This window comes from Petromyzon marinus, unplaced genomic scaffold (assembly GCF_048934315.1).
Source record: "Petromyzon marinus isolate PM22_M1 ecotype Great Lakes invasive population unplaced genomic scaffold, UKy_Petmar_22M1.pri1.0 PM_Scaffold_24, whole genome shotgun sequence".
In the NCBI taxonomy this organism is placed as follows: domain Eukaryota; kingdom Metazoa; phylum Chordata; class Hyperoartia; order Petromyzontiformes; family Petromyzontidae; genus Petromyzon; species Petromyzon marinus.
This window is the reverse complement of record NW_027423213.1, coordinates 348,107-360,996: the sequence shown is the minus strand read 5'-3', so window position 1 is coordinate 360,996 and position 12,890 is coordinate 348,107. Positions and strand designations below refer to the sequence as shown.

Here is a 12,890-nt window from a genome sequence, read left to right as displayed (position 1 = left end):
ACCGAGCGCGAGGAAAGGGGGGTTGAGATGGTGTTTCTTCATTTGAGTTTAGAAAAAAGTTGATTGGCAACTTGCAGCAACAAAAACATCATCGTCAACATCATCAACATAATGACTCATTCCTATTGGGTTCCAGTTATGGTGGTTGCTTTGGTGACGGTGGTTACTACGATGATTGCTGTGGTGATGGTGGTTTGCTGCTAGAGTGAATGTGGTTTCTATGCTGTGATTGCAACTATGTTGATGGTGATTGCTGTGTTGTCATTGCCATATTGGTGGCTGTGGTGATGGTGGTTGTTGCTAGACTGATTGTGGTTTCTACGCTGTGGTTGCTGCGACAGTGATGGTGGTAACTACGGTGATTACTGTGGTGATGGTGGTTGCTGCTATGGCGATGGAAGTTGTTATAATCATGGCGGTCTCTACGGTGACCATCGCGGTGATGTTGGTTGCCGCGATTGCTACGGCAGTTGGCGTGGAGATGCACGCAGTGGTCCTGGCAGTGGGGCAGATCCAGGAGCTCCTGGGCGAAGGACTCCTGGGTGCGAGTCCAGGACAAGACGCGAGACTCTCCGCTGGAGAACTCCGCCTTGAGAGATTTCAAGTTACGCAATCAGAGCTGCCTCAACGCATCCAGGGGGTCCTGAGAGAGACACGGAGACTCGTGAACTCGCACAAAGACGCACGCTAAGACTCGCAAATAAACTCACCTCATGATTCAAAGACTCGCACAGAGACACGGAGGCTTAAACAGAGACACACAGACTCACAGCTTCACGAGCAGCGCTGCCACTCGCTCACAACTCGCCCACCCGCTCACCCACTCACTCACCCTCCCACTCACCCACCAGCCAGTTACCCATTCACCATCCAGCAATTCACCTACCCCTTCACCACCCAACCACTCAACCGCCTGCTCACCCACTCGCTCACCCAGCCGCTCACCTCCTAACCCACCCACCACTCATACACCTACCCGCTTGCTCGCTCACCCACTCACCACCGGCTCACCAACTCGCTCGCCGATTTGCTCACCACTCACTCGTCCACCAACTCGTCCACCCACTCACTCGGTCACCCACGCTCTCAACCACTCACTCACCATCCACCCATTCCTTCATTCACACACTCACCAACCACCTACTCACCCGCCCATCCACTCACCAACCCACCCGCTCACCTACCCACCCACTCACCCACCCGCTCACTTACCCGCTCACTCACCCACTCACACACCTGCCATCTGCTTACCCACCCACCCACCCGCTCGTCCACCCACCCGCTCACTCGCTCATTCACCTACTCACACACCCACCATCTTGCCACCCATCCACTCACCCAATCGCTTACCCACTCACTCACCACCCTCCTGCCCACCCGCCAACCCACTCACCAACCATACCCGCTCACCAACCCAAGTGCTCAACCACCCACCTGCTCACTCACCCACCCACTCACACACCTGCCACCTGCTCAACCACCCACCCACTCACCCATTCGCTCATCCACTCACTCACACATCCACCCAACCACTCACCACCCACCCATTCATCCACCCACTCACCACCCACCCACTCACCACCCACCCACATCCACCTGCTCACCAACCAATCCATCCACACATTCACCCGCTCACCCATCCACACATTCATCCGCTCACCCACCCACACCCATCCGCTCACTCACCCGCTCTTGGGAGGATAGACTTTTAGTTAGTAAAACATCTGTAAACAAATCAGGATTACTTGTTTTACAGATGATAAAATAGATCAGTAGACAGGGGCTGTATGCGTTTCTACGTTGTAATTTATATTCTGCACAAAGGCGACTCCACAGCAGCTGTGGCGAGGCAAGGCCGGCGATCACGAGAGCCAGATGACAGCAGATAACTCGAGAGAAGCACGCGTTATCGTCTAGCTGTGGGTGTGCTCAACTGCGCGTGTGTTTGTGGCTAAATGCGAGAATGTGGATCGGTGTGTTATTAAATTACGAGGCTGCAATAAGATCCTTGTATGTATGTCGACCTTCTGTTGCACCGTGCTTAGCCAACCGTGATAATCGGACATTACTCAATTGTATTTTACATCGAGCAATCAGCACCCCTACGTGCAGAGCAAAGCCGCTTGCAGGTGAAATGCTGAGTCGCCTTCTTATTGTGCAAAAAAAAGTTGCCACTGGGGGTGCCCTTTAGAGGTGCAAAGGGGATTGCATTCCTCGCAAACCACGTGGCCCAGCTTTGCCTTTGAGAGGCAGTCGCGCCGTGCAGGCGTCCCAGTGTCAGCGCTGTCACCACCGTCACCACCGTCACCATCGTCACCACCGTGACTATCGTCACCACTGTCACTATCATCACCACCCACACCATCGTTACCACCGTCACCACTTTCCCATCGTTACCACCGTCACCAACGTCACCACCCACACCATCGTTACCACCATCACCCTCCACGTGTAGGATTCACGGCATTTGAAGGGACAGGGAGTCATCTTAGATGAAAAACCATACATAGGTGTGCAGCATGCATGCACCCACCCTCTCCAACTTATCTAGACCAACAGCTCAGAAAAACTGAATTTGTGACCAAGTTGTCGTTTAGACCGGCGGTCCCCAACCTTTTTGGCACCAGGGACCAGTTTCGTGGAAGACAATTTTTTCACGGACTGGGGGGGGGGGTCATCATTGGGCCTTTCCCCCTTTTCAAAGAAACTCTCCAGCGACGTTTGTTTTTTGCTCATTTTGCCGAGGGTTAGCTTGTGGGATTTATACCAAAACTGTGACTGAGACAAGTGCGCAGTGCGGGAGAGAGGCGCGGACGGAAGTGGTAAATACAATAATGGGCAGGCCACGCGCAGACTAAAATAAGTTACGGATTCCGACTTCTCATAAGGAGCGCGCAACCTAGATCCCTGGCATGCGCAGTTGACAGTAGGGTTCGCGCTCCTATGAGAATCTAATGCCGCCGCTGATCTGACAGGAGGCGGATCTCAGACGGTAATGCAAGCGATGGGGAGCGGCTGTAAATACAGATGAAGCTTCGCTCGCTCGCCCACCGCTCGCCTGCTGCTGTGCGGCCCGGTTCCTAACAGGCCACGGACCGGTACCGGTCCGCGGCCCGGGGGTTGGGGACCCCTGGTTTAGACCACAGACTCAAAGCGTTGAGAACACGTGGCCGTCCCAGCAACAGGCAGCAGTGAGACAAAGACAACTGTGGACCGGTTTCGTCTAATTAGGACTCATTAGTGCAGGACGGTAATCAATACTTTCTCTTGCCATATGCCTCTGGCAGCCCCATATATGGAGATGACCTTTACACTATGGTGACCCCATAGACAGTTGTCTAAAGGTAACAGTAATCAAATCTGTAAATGATGAGAAAACCAATCACAACAAATATAAATTATGCAGGCTGGAAACAATAGATTTCACAATGGTATCAGTGAAAATAGTATACTTGTTTTTTTACGGTAAAGTCACGTTTACACGTTCAGATACAAAAACACTCCGCATGTACCCTCCCCGAGCGAATCTAAGTAATTAAATATAAAACAAAAACAGCACCATGCATTACTGCTCTACTTTGTAGTCGCGAAAGTCTAGTGTGACAAGTCTTGATCAAATCGTGTTTATGCATATACACGTGCCTGAGTAAACATTTTAACGATGATAATCCTCTACAATTGAAAAAACATCGCATTAAGAAGATCTGTGTATGGGAATATTTACAAGGCCTAAAAGTTGCACAGCGCATACGACTTAGGGGTCTACAGCTGTACGCACTGCCGTGCAGTTGAAATCCTTTAAATTGTGAGAAAAAAATCACACGCGGACAGAGTTATTTGTGGTTGGCGCACTGCTTTATGAACCACATGTATTAGACAGTCACCCACAGAAGTGGATATAACAGAGCTACCTCTAATTACAAATGTAATTTTCTTCTTGATTTCCCTGCATCTGCCCTCATTCCCCTCCACCAAATAAAAAAATTCTTCTGCACGAGTTATTTTCAATCTCCCCTTTAATTCTCACACTTTGCCTCTCCTCCAACTCCAATGGCTTCTCGTTCACTACCGCTGTCTTTTAAAATACCTGTCGCTGGTCTTTAAACCTCTCCATGGACTTGCCCTACATAATTTTGCCTCTTTCATCTCCTTCCATGTCCTCTCTCGTCCTCTTTGTTCCCAATTTTCTGTCTCTGTCCCTCCTCTTTGTGCCAAATCTCATTTATGGTCCCTCTACTTAACCTTTTCCATTCCTCCCTTAAAGCCCCACCTCTTCTCCATTGCCCATTCTCTACCTCTTCTCTCCCCTTAAGCCTCCACTCCTTCTCGTCCCTACTCTTCTCCGATCCCATTACTGTCTATCGCTGTCACTTATTCCTCAAACGTCGTACACCCCTGCCATCTAAATCATTCCATTCTGTCACTGCCTTGTGCTTGTTATGTCAAGAGAGAAGGCACTCTATAAATATACACCAAAACCACCACCGCCACCACCGTCACCCACCGCCACTAAGAAAAGGAACAGATTTATTTGTTGGGTCTGGAAGTGGCCAAAGTGCAAGTCGGCCATGAAAAATGTTTACATTTAAAATTACACCGCTACCAATTAAAACATTAAACACAAACACAAAGGTTGTCTGTATAACCTCAACGGACTCTTGAGGCAAGTGCTTTTAGCGAGCAACTATGAAAGCCAGCATGGTACACAATGGGGAGGGTGGCCAGCACCATGCCTGGCCGCCTTTATCTCCTGAGTAGTGATGTTTACACACCGCACCAGGTACTCATTGGAGGCTGAGTCGACCTCGGGTTAGCCCAAAACCACTTTAGTTCATCGGTACTGGTGTTGCCAAGTTCATCGCGCAATACGCGAAACACTATACAATTACTGGATAATACGCATACCCACACAGGCTTGTGCATGTGTGGGTGGGTTATTTATACAGCAGTATGCAGCATGGCAGTCAGTCGGCACCTTCCACAATGCACGTTTGTTATTCATGAGGGTGCACATCCTGATGTATTCATTGGCTGATCACCCGAAGCCACCGTGTGAGCTGAGAGTTTCTCGATCTTACCGGGTACTCGATAGAGCTGAGAAATGCACTGCGGTCAATACTCAGTCATCATTTAGAGGTAGAGACCCAGAGATGAAGAGAATCCTTAGCAGCCCGTACATATTAATGGATAGCAGTGATGGTCCCAGCTGCTGACTTGTACACCAGGGGTGAAGAATTGAGACAAGGCTGTGGTCCCAAGATAATTTCACTCCTTCCATTTGTTTTGTATTGAGTGGCATCCTGACGGACACGACACGGTTCAGACGCGGCCACCAGCTCAAAAAACACGTACAGAACAAACCCTGCGCAGAGAAGCATGCAGAGACGCGTGCTCGAAATCACACCAAGACAGAGGAACGCGCAGATGAGAGAACATACACAGAGGTAAGATCCCTCCTCATGTTGACCATGATGAGAAGGAAAGAGCAACACGCAGATAAAAACGTTTCTGGAAGTGACGATGGCTGATGATCAAGAGTAACTTGGAGGGGAGGAGGTGGGAAGCTCATGCACAGGAGGTGCTGGGGCCGATTGTCACAGCGCAGGCGTCACGAGAAGTGACGTTGGTTTGGGGAGGCCTTCATCAAACAGTGGATTTACCACTGGTGATGATCCCCATAATGATGATGAATGCATGGGCAGTCCACTCACATTCGTGCATAATCAGGTGCACGTCCACTCCCCTAGTCACCCCTCCACTAATCTCACTCCCCGAGTCACCCCTCCACTCACCTCACCCCCATTCCCCGAGTCACTCTCACCTCGACTTCTCCACTCTATCGCCAGTCGCCCTGAAGAGGCCCAACTCCGGAGCCTCCCCCAGTGCCACGTTCACTCTCAGCACGAACATTGTGCGGTGCCACCCCCTCCTCTGCTGCATCCCTCCAACTCTTCCTCCGCCATTGTGAGAATCGGCTCCACGAAGGGTCCCACGCTGTCCCCGTCCCTCAATGGACTCGTGTCCTTTGTTGATGAAGGCCATTTAATAAAATAATGATAATTAATTATGCACGCACACAGGTCACCAAAGTAGCCTCAATAGACATGTTAGGGCAAGTTGTGGAGCCTTGTGCTGTGGAACACACGAGGGGGTGGTATGTATTTTGTATGTTGAACTTCTTTTGCACGGTACGTAGCCAACCGTGCTAATCGGAGGTGCAGGGGAAGGGCAACAAAGTAAGCACAAAAAGTAGTTCCAAAGAAATGAGTTTTCAATCTAGATGTAAAAGTGCACAGCTCCAGTGGCTTCTAATATCAGAAGAGCGTTCGAGACGGCCGCAGAAGCGCTTCTGAAAGTGCGATGCAGCGACCGCCTTTGTTCGATGGTTCGCCAAAATCCGCTGTGGGGATGTGATGTGGCCAACACCATGCACGCGGCCACCTTTGTCTCTCCCAATTGCTGATGTTTATTATAGACACTGCACCAGGTACTCTTTAGAGGGTGAGTCGACCGAGGGAAGGTTCAGGACTGGGTCACACAGACACACACACACACAGAAAAAGATGCCCTATGTCAAATCCAGAGGCTTCTAAGAAAATGGAGGTGTAAGACGGACACAGCTATTACATGGATGAAGGTGTAATACAGATATTTGTGTTAAGGTGGTGCTGCTCACCTGAAAACAATAACAAAAATCCCACCAATCATTCATCTGTTTAATCTTTGATTGGAAAACGCTGGGCGAGACCTGCGACATTCGAGTGAGCTCACCTACTCGCTCACAAACACAACACTCAACCCAGTCAATCAACATGTTACACACCCTAAATATGACCCGCCTTGTCCTGGGGAAGACCTGCAACATGCTACTGAGCTCACCTCTTCACTCACCTACTCACCCACTATTGCTATGTCATCCACACACCCACACACTCGCTTATCTTAACAGACCTCAATAATTGACATTTAGCTCCTGAAGATATTGCTGCATGCAATAAAACGCGAGTGTGTGAGTGATTGATTGAATGTGTAAGTGAGCGTCTGGTTGCGTGAATGAGTGAGCATGTGAGTGCGTGTGTGAGTGTGTAAGGTGAACGGTAGTGTATCGGCGAATGTGCTGTGCTACAAATCTGGTGATCCGAGTTCAAATCTCGCTCACCAGTCTATGGGTCTCTGTGTAAGTCTTTACCTCTCTGTAAGTCTATGGGTCTCTGTGTAAGTCTATACCTCTCTGTAAGTCTATGCGTCTCTGTGTGTCTACAGGTCTGGTAAGTTTACTGGTCTCTGTGTGAGTCCATGGGTCTCAATGTGAGTTCATGGGTATCTGTTATCATCATCTGTGTTTGAATGAGTCGATGGCTCTGTGTGATTGACTCCAAGTCTCTCTGTTCGAGTGAGTTTATGGCTTTCTGTGCGAGTCTATGTCTACGTGACTTTACCGAAATAACCAAAGAGTAATTCCTGCAGTCACGAAAGTGCCAAATCAAGTTGGAGACTATGTCTCTCTGTGTAAGTGAGTACAACATATCCTTGCTTAACGCGGGGGTTGCGTTGTCGAAAATTGCTGCTTAAAGCTATTTTACGTCAAGCAGAAAACTTTTCTACAAGAAAAAACGGTAAAGGGGGAGACTCCGTTTTAGCACAATATAACTTTTATTATTATTTTTAATTGAGAGTACAGTACACTGTTTTCTATGTTTATTTTAATTGTGTTGTGTATATGTAGAAGATCTATATTATAATCTTTATTTATACTGGAGGAATCTAAAAAGCCCTTTTTCAGATTTCCAGTTGGCGTGGTACAGAAAGTTACAAGAACAAACGATGCAAAAACACAATCGAAGTGAAAAGTATAGGAAAGGTAAGCAAATCACAAAAAAAATAAAATAAACTATTTTTATCTTACCTAGTAAAGCCCTCTAAGCTATTAGCTTCTATTTCAGAAGCGAACTGGCCACAAATTATAGATGAATGAAGTAGCTTATGACGTGGAAATTTATAGCAGCCAAATAATAATAAAAAAAATGTTACATTCATCAATATACATACAAAGGACATGAAAGAGAGATATGATGAGTGAAAACTATAAGGGAGTGAGTGAGATGACACTACACACAGATGCTGGAACAAAGGCTGAGGAAGAGGATGACACGCCACGTAACACAGTGCGCACCGGTACAGCAACAGCTCCCAGCAATACAGAACAACGCTGCCAACACCCACACCACTCATAAGAGCAGTCCGTCATGTGCTACTCGAGTTATAGTGGGTGTGGTGTGCGCTAAGTGAAACACATTACATAAAAGACGAGGATGTACTGCATAAAGTCCTCTACGTCAGTGAGTCTATGTCTCTCTGTGTGAGTCTGTGCGAGTGACTCTGTGGTTCTCTGTGTGGGTTAATCAATGGTTCTCTGTTTGAGTGAGTCTATGTGTCTCCATGTGAGTGAGTCTATGGCTCTGTGTCAGTGAGACTTTGGCTCTCTGTGTGAGTGCTCTCTGAGTGAGTCTATGGCTCTCTGTGGGAGTAAGTGGGTCTCTAGGGCCACCACCATCTTGCTCGCTGCCCAGTGCGTCCACCTGGTTGAGCTGCAGGAGTCTATTGTCCACCGCTCCAGACCGCACAGATATCCAGACGTCCACCTCCAGCACAGACACCGGCAGATTCTTAAACCTGGTGGTGGAAGTAAGGACACGAGAGGGGTAATAGTCAACCACCATTACCACCATCAATACCACCATTACAACCACCAAAATCACCGCTATCGTTAACACCACCATCAATATCACCACCTCCACCACAACGATCACTATCAAAATTACAATCACAATACTCTTTGGTTCTTTCGGTAAAGTCACGTAGGTAGAAAAAAATAATATATCACGACGTTTCGATCGCAACACAAGCAACCATCATCAGGTGAAAAAATATAGCGAGAAAGCTGCTGAAACACGAAGTTATATTGGCTTGAGATAAGCTCAGCGCAAGGGTAAGTGGGCGGGGCTAGAGGTAGAATTTGCATGTAAATACAACACCACATCGTGGAAAAGGAAAGAGACAGACACCGAGAGACATCCACACACAGAGAGAGGCACACACAAAGAGACACACGAGACACGCATATAGAGACACACACACCGGCAGAGAGAGACACCCACACAGACAGATGCAGAGAGAGATAGACACAGAGAGAATTACATAATTGCCCATGAATTACTATGGTGTGACAATGTCAATTACCAATGTCAAAGGGAACATCAATGAAATGTGGGGTAATATCCCCAGAAGAGCATGTAGACTAAATTAAAATAATCAGGCAATATAATATCACATATGGGTTCAGTTTAAAGTTTACTTATGACAAATAATACTGAAATAATTGTGCTCCATAGATTATCTTAATGGTCAAGTTACATAACCATCACGGAATCACTTAAGCTGACCATTTAAAAAGACATTAATTGCAAGATGTTGAGCAAAGGAAATTGTTTGGAAGTTCATCTCACACCAAGTACATGTTACTATGAATCTAAATCTGCATAGTTCTCGATCAGCAAAGTCGCAAACATGTTTTACCACAAGCAAGGAGTTCGGTGTAAAGCTGTTAAGCAAATTAACCACTGCACACGGTTGTAAAGCTCTCTGCCTTAAAGACAGCACTCTACCAAGTATCACGACGCAGCTGCACACGCCACATGACAATAGGCGGAGTGAGTGAATCTAAGTAGACACTGACCCTGTCAAAGGGGATCCCATGTCTAGAGTATTTGTGGCTGGTGCTACACATTTCTAACGTGATTAGCCATTTAGCTGATCTATCATTTGTGGAAAGGTCGCTTCTGGAAAACAGCCACATAGCTCAGTGGGTCTCACCTGGTAAAATAAAAATAGTTTATAGAGTTCGTTCTGCCTTAACGCGTGTTTTCATAACGCCATTTGGATATGGCACAATAGATGTATTAGGGAACACGTTTTATAACGTGGATGCTAAGTGGATATGACGCGATTGAGTCAACAGAACCACGTCGCGCGAGTAGGAATGTGCGGTTGTACGGCTGCCTGGGCACAGCGTCACACGAGGCATTGGGATGCTGCTGGATGCTTCCTGATGCTCCCCACGCGCCTCAGTCTTTGTTCAGCCGACACACGCATCTCACGCTGTTATCACGGACTGTGCTTTACCCTGTATTAGTCATTGTAACGAGGGAGTTTACACAACGCGGTGTTCTTCAGCAGCGCAACTGCCGCGTTATAGAACACTGCAGTAAATATTGTCGCGGTGTGGAAGGAGCAATGCACGTCATCTTGTGGCATGGAAAGGCATCGCAGCCCTAGCGAGCAGCCAGAGACAAAGCCTGCACGCACGGCAAAGTTGTGATTGACCCGGGGACTATTAGCAAGTGACACGTATGGACTAATGGTTACTCTAAATGACGATGTTGACGTTGGTTATAAAGTGCTACAAATATGCTAAATGCACATCGCATTAGTTCTGACTAATAGCGGACTTTTTTAAAGTTATCGTTTACAATGGTTAATTTGTATATCATGCCAAGTGAGTAATTTGCGTGTGGACCCTGACCGCGGCACTCAATGTCCAACTCTTGCGAATGCTCTCAGGGGATCTTTACCGTGCGCTGCGTTCACTCACTCAGCCCCAATCTCCCTGTCGTGAACTCACCACTCACCCACTCACTCACCTCACCCTTCAACTCACTCACCCTCCTCACCTATTAATTCTCCTCATTAATTCACTCACCCTGCAATCCCCCCCCTCCATCACCCCCCCTCCATCACCCGGCACTCACCGCCTGTCCGTGACCACCTCTCCCGTGCCTACAACCACAAACACCACCACCACCACCTCTCCCGTGCCTACAACCACAAACACCACCACCACCTCTCCCGTGCCTACAACCACAAGCACCACCACCACCTCTCCCGTGCCTACAACCACAAACACCACCACCACCTCTCCCGTGCCTACAACCACAAACACCATCACCACCTCTCCCGTGCCTACAACCACAAACACCACCACCACCTCTCCCGTGCCTACAACCACAAACACCATCACCACCTCTCCCGTGCCTACAACCACAAACACCACCACCACCACCTCCTGCTGCTGTCGCGGTCTCCGCGTGGCGCCGCGGGCCCAGGGGGAGGCCTCGCGGCCCAAGAGCGGCGCCACGGCTCCCCCCCCTCCCGCTCCTGGCCCCTCCCCATCGTCCCTCCTGGCTCCTCCCCCTCGTCCCTCCTGGTCCCTCCCCCTCATCCCTCCTGGCCCCTCCCCCTCGTCCATCCTGGCCCCTCCCCCCCGCCTCCCTCCGCCCCCCTACCACCCTGCGCGGCCCCGCCGCCCATTGCAAGAATGGCGGAAAGCGGTCGCGGGGCCGACCGCGCGCCGCCTCTCGCCTGATTGGCTCGCTTCGCGTCACGTGGGGAAGGCGGAAGAAGTGTATGGGGGAGGAGCTGCACGGTTAGGGGCGGGGCCGTGGAGTCACGTGGTGAGCAATGATTGACAATAAGTGGGCAGGGATGGCTGGTACGTCATAGCGTACGTTACATCCGGTATTGACGTTGGTATAAATATCACGCCCCTTCGTGACGTGTCTCACACTTCCTTCCGTCCCGCGTGCGTCAACACGAGCTGAGCATGGTGCTGCTGATCGTTGGCGTTCTGGTCTTGGCCATGCTTGGGATGGAGATCTTCATTTATCGTCGTTTTACGCTTTCCATCTCAGACTTTTACCGCGAGACCATGACGCTGCAAACGGAGAGGATGAGCCAGCAGAATGTGGAGCTCTGTCAGAAGAACAAGATGCTCCGTCTGGAGCTACAGCAGCAGCAGGAGGAGTTGATGGAGAACCGAGAGACTCTCCAGAGAGAGAACAGGAGCCTGGTTCAACAGCTTAAAGAGTGCCAGTTGGAGCTGGAATCCACGAGAGTGCCTTGCAGGGAGAGCAAGTCTCTCCATGCGAATTTTCTCCGAGACTGCAATGCAGCACAGCGGCAAATGTCGCTGCGCTGTGAAAACAAAGATCTCCGGAGGTCGCTGCACGCCCACCTGACGGAGTTGAACTTCCTGGATCCGCAGAGAGGCCAGGAACAGTTTAGGCTACGCGGGAAGCTGGTGCGTCACGAGGACATGTGGCATGGGGAAAAGAGGCTGCATGAAGAGAACCTTCATCTCAGTAGCCAGCTGAAAGAATTGAAATGCGCCGTGTCTCAAATGTACCATGATGCCACCGATGCCCCTTCCACCGCCGCTTCTGCCACCACCGCCACCAGGCCCAAGAAGAGGAAGAGATTTATCCATTGGGTGCGAAAATTGCTGACGCGCAAGTCGGCCATGTAAAAACATTGGGGAAATTATGAAAATGACACTGCCCCAATTAAAACATTACTCAGCAAGACAAACATACCCCATAGAACATCAACATACTATTGGGGAAAGTGCTGTACAATATATATGTATCTATATTTAACTTTCTTTGCATTGTATGTAGTCAACCATACCAATGGAAGGTGCTGTTAGCGAATAGTACAACTTAGCGGTTCCATTCCTGAGAACTGTCCGTAAGTCGAATGGTTCATAAGTCTGAATACAATAGTGTACTGTATTTAAATCCACATACTGTAAGTTTTTTAAGATGTTATCACGGTTCAGCAAAAGATGGAAACATTGTCAAAGTCACATGTAAGACAAAATATCGTACATTTGCATGCAACACTGTAATAAATACTGTATTGTGAGCAAAACATAAAGTTACTTAAATGGAAAAAAAAAATCTGTTTTTATTGTCACTTACCTTTAGTCCGGATGCTGGTCTGCTTGTCGGGAGGGGGCGTAATGAGTCCCTAAAACTGCACACACGGGGGCGGTG

At 48.8% G+C, this 12,890-nt stretch overlaps 1 long non-coding RNA gene across 1 annotated transcript; it reads right to left on the bottom strand.

Annotated features, from left to right (window-relative positions):
- Nucleotides 1-6,442: 6,442 nt before the first annotated feature.
- Nucleotides 6,443-8,783, bottom strand: LOC142922993 (uncharacterized). Its single transcript, XR_012940458.1, has 2 exons — nucleotides 8,580-8,783; nucleotides 6,443-6,528 (listed from the first exon to the last, which is right to left on the bottom strand). It is a non-coding gene; the product is annotated as an uncharacterized LOC142922993 (long non-coding RNA).
- Between the last annotated feature and the right edge of the window lie 4,107 nt (nucleotides 8,784-12,890).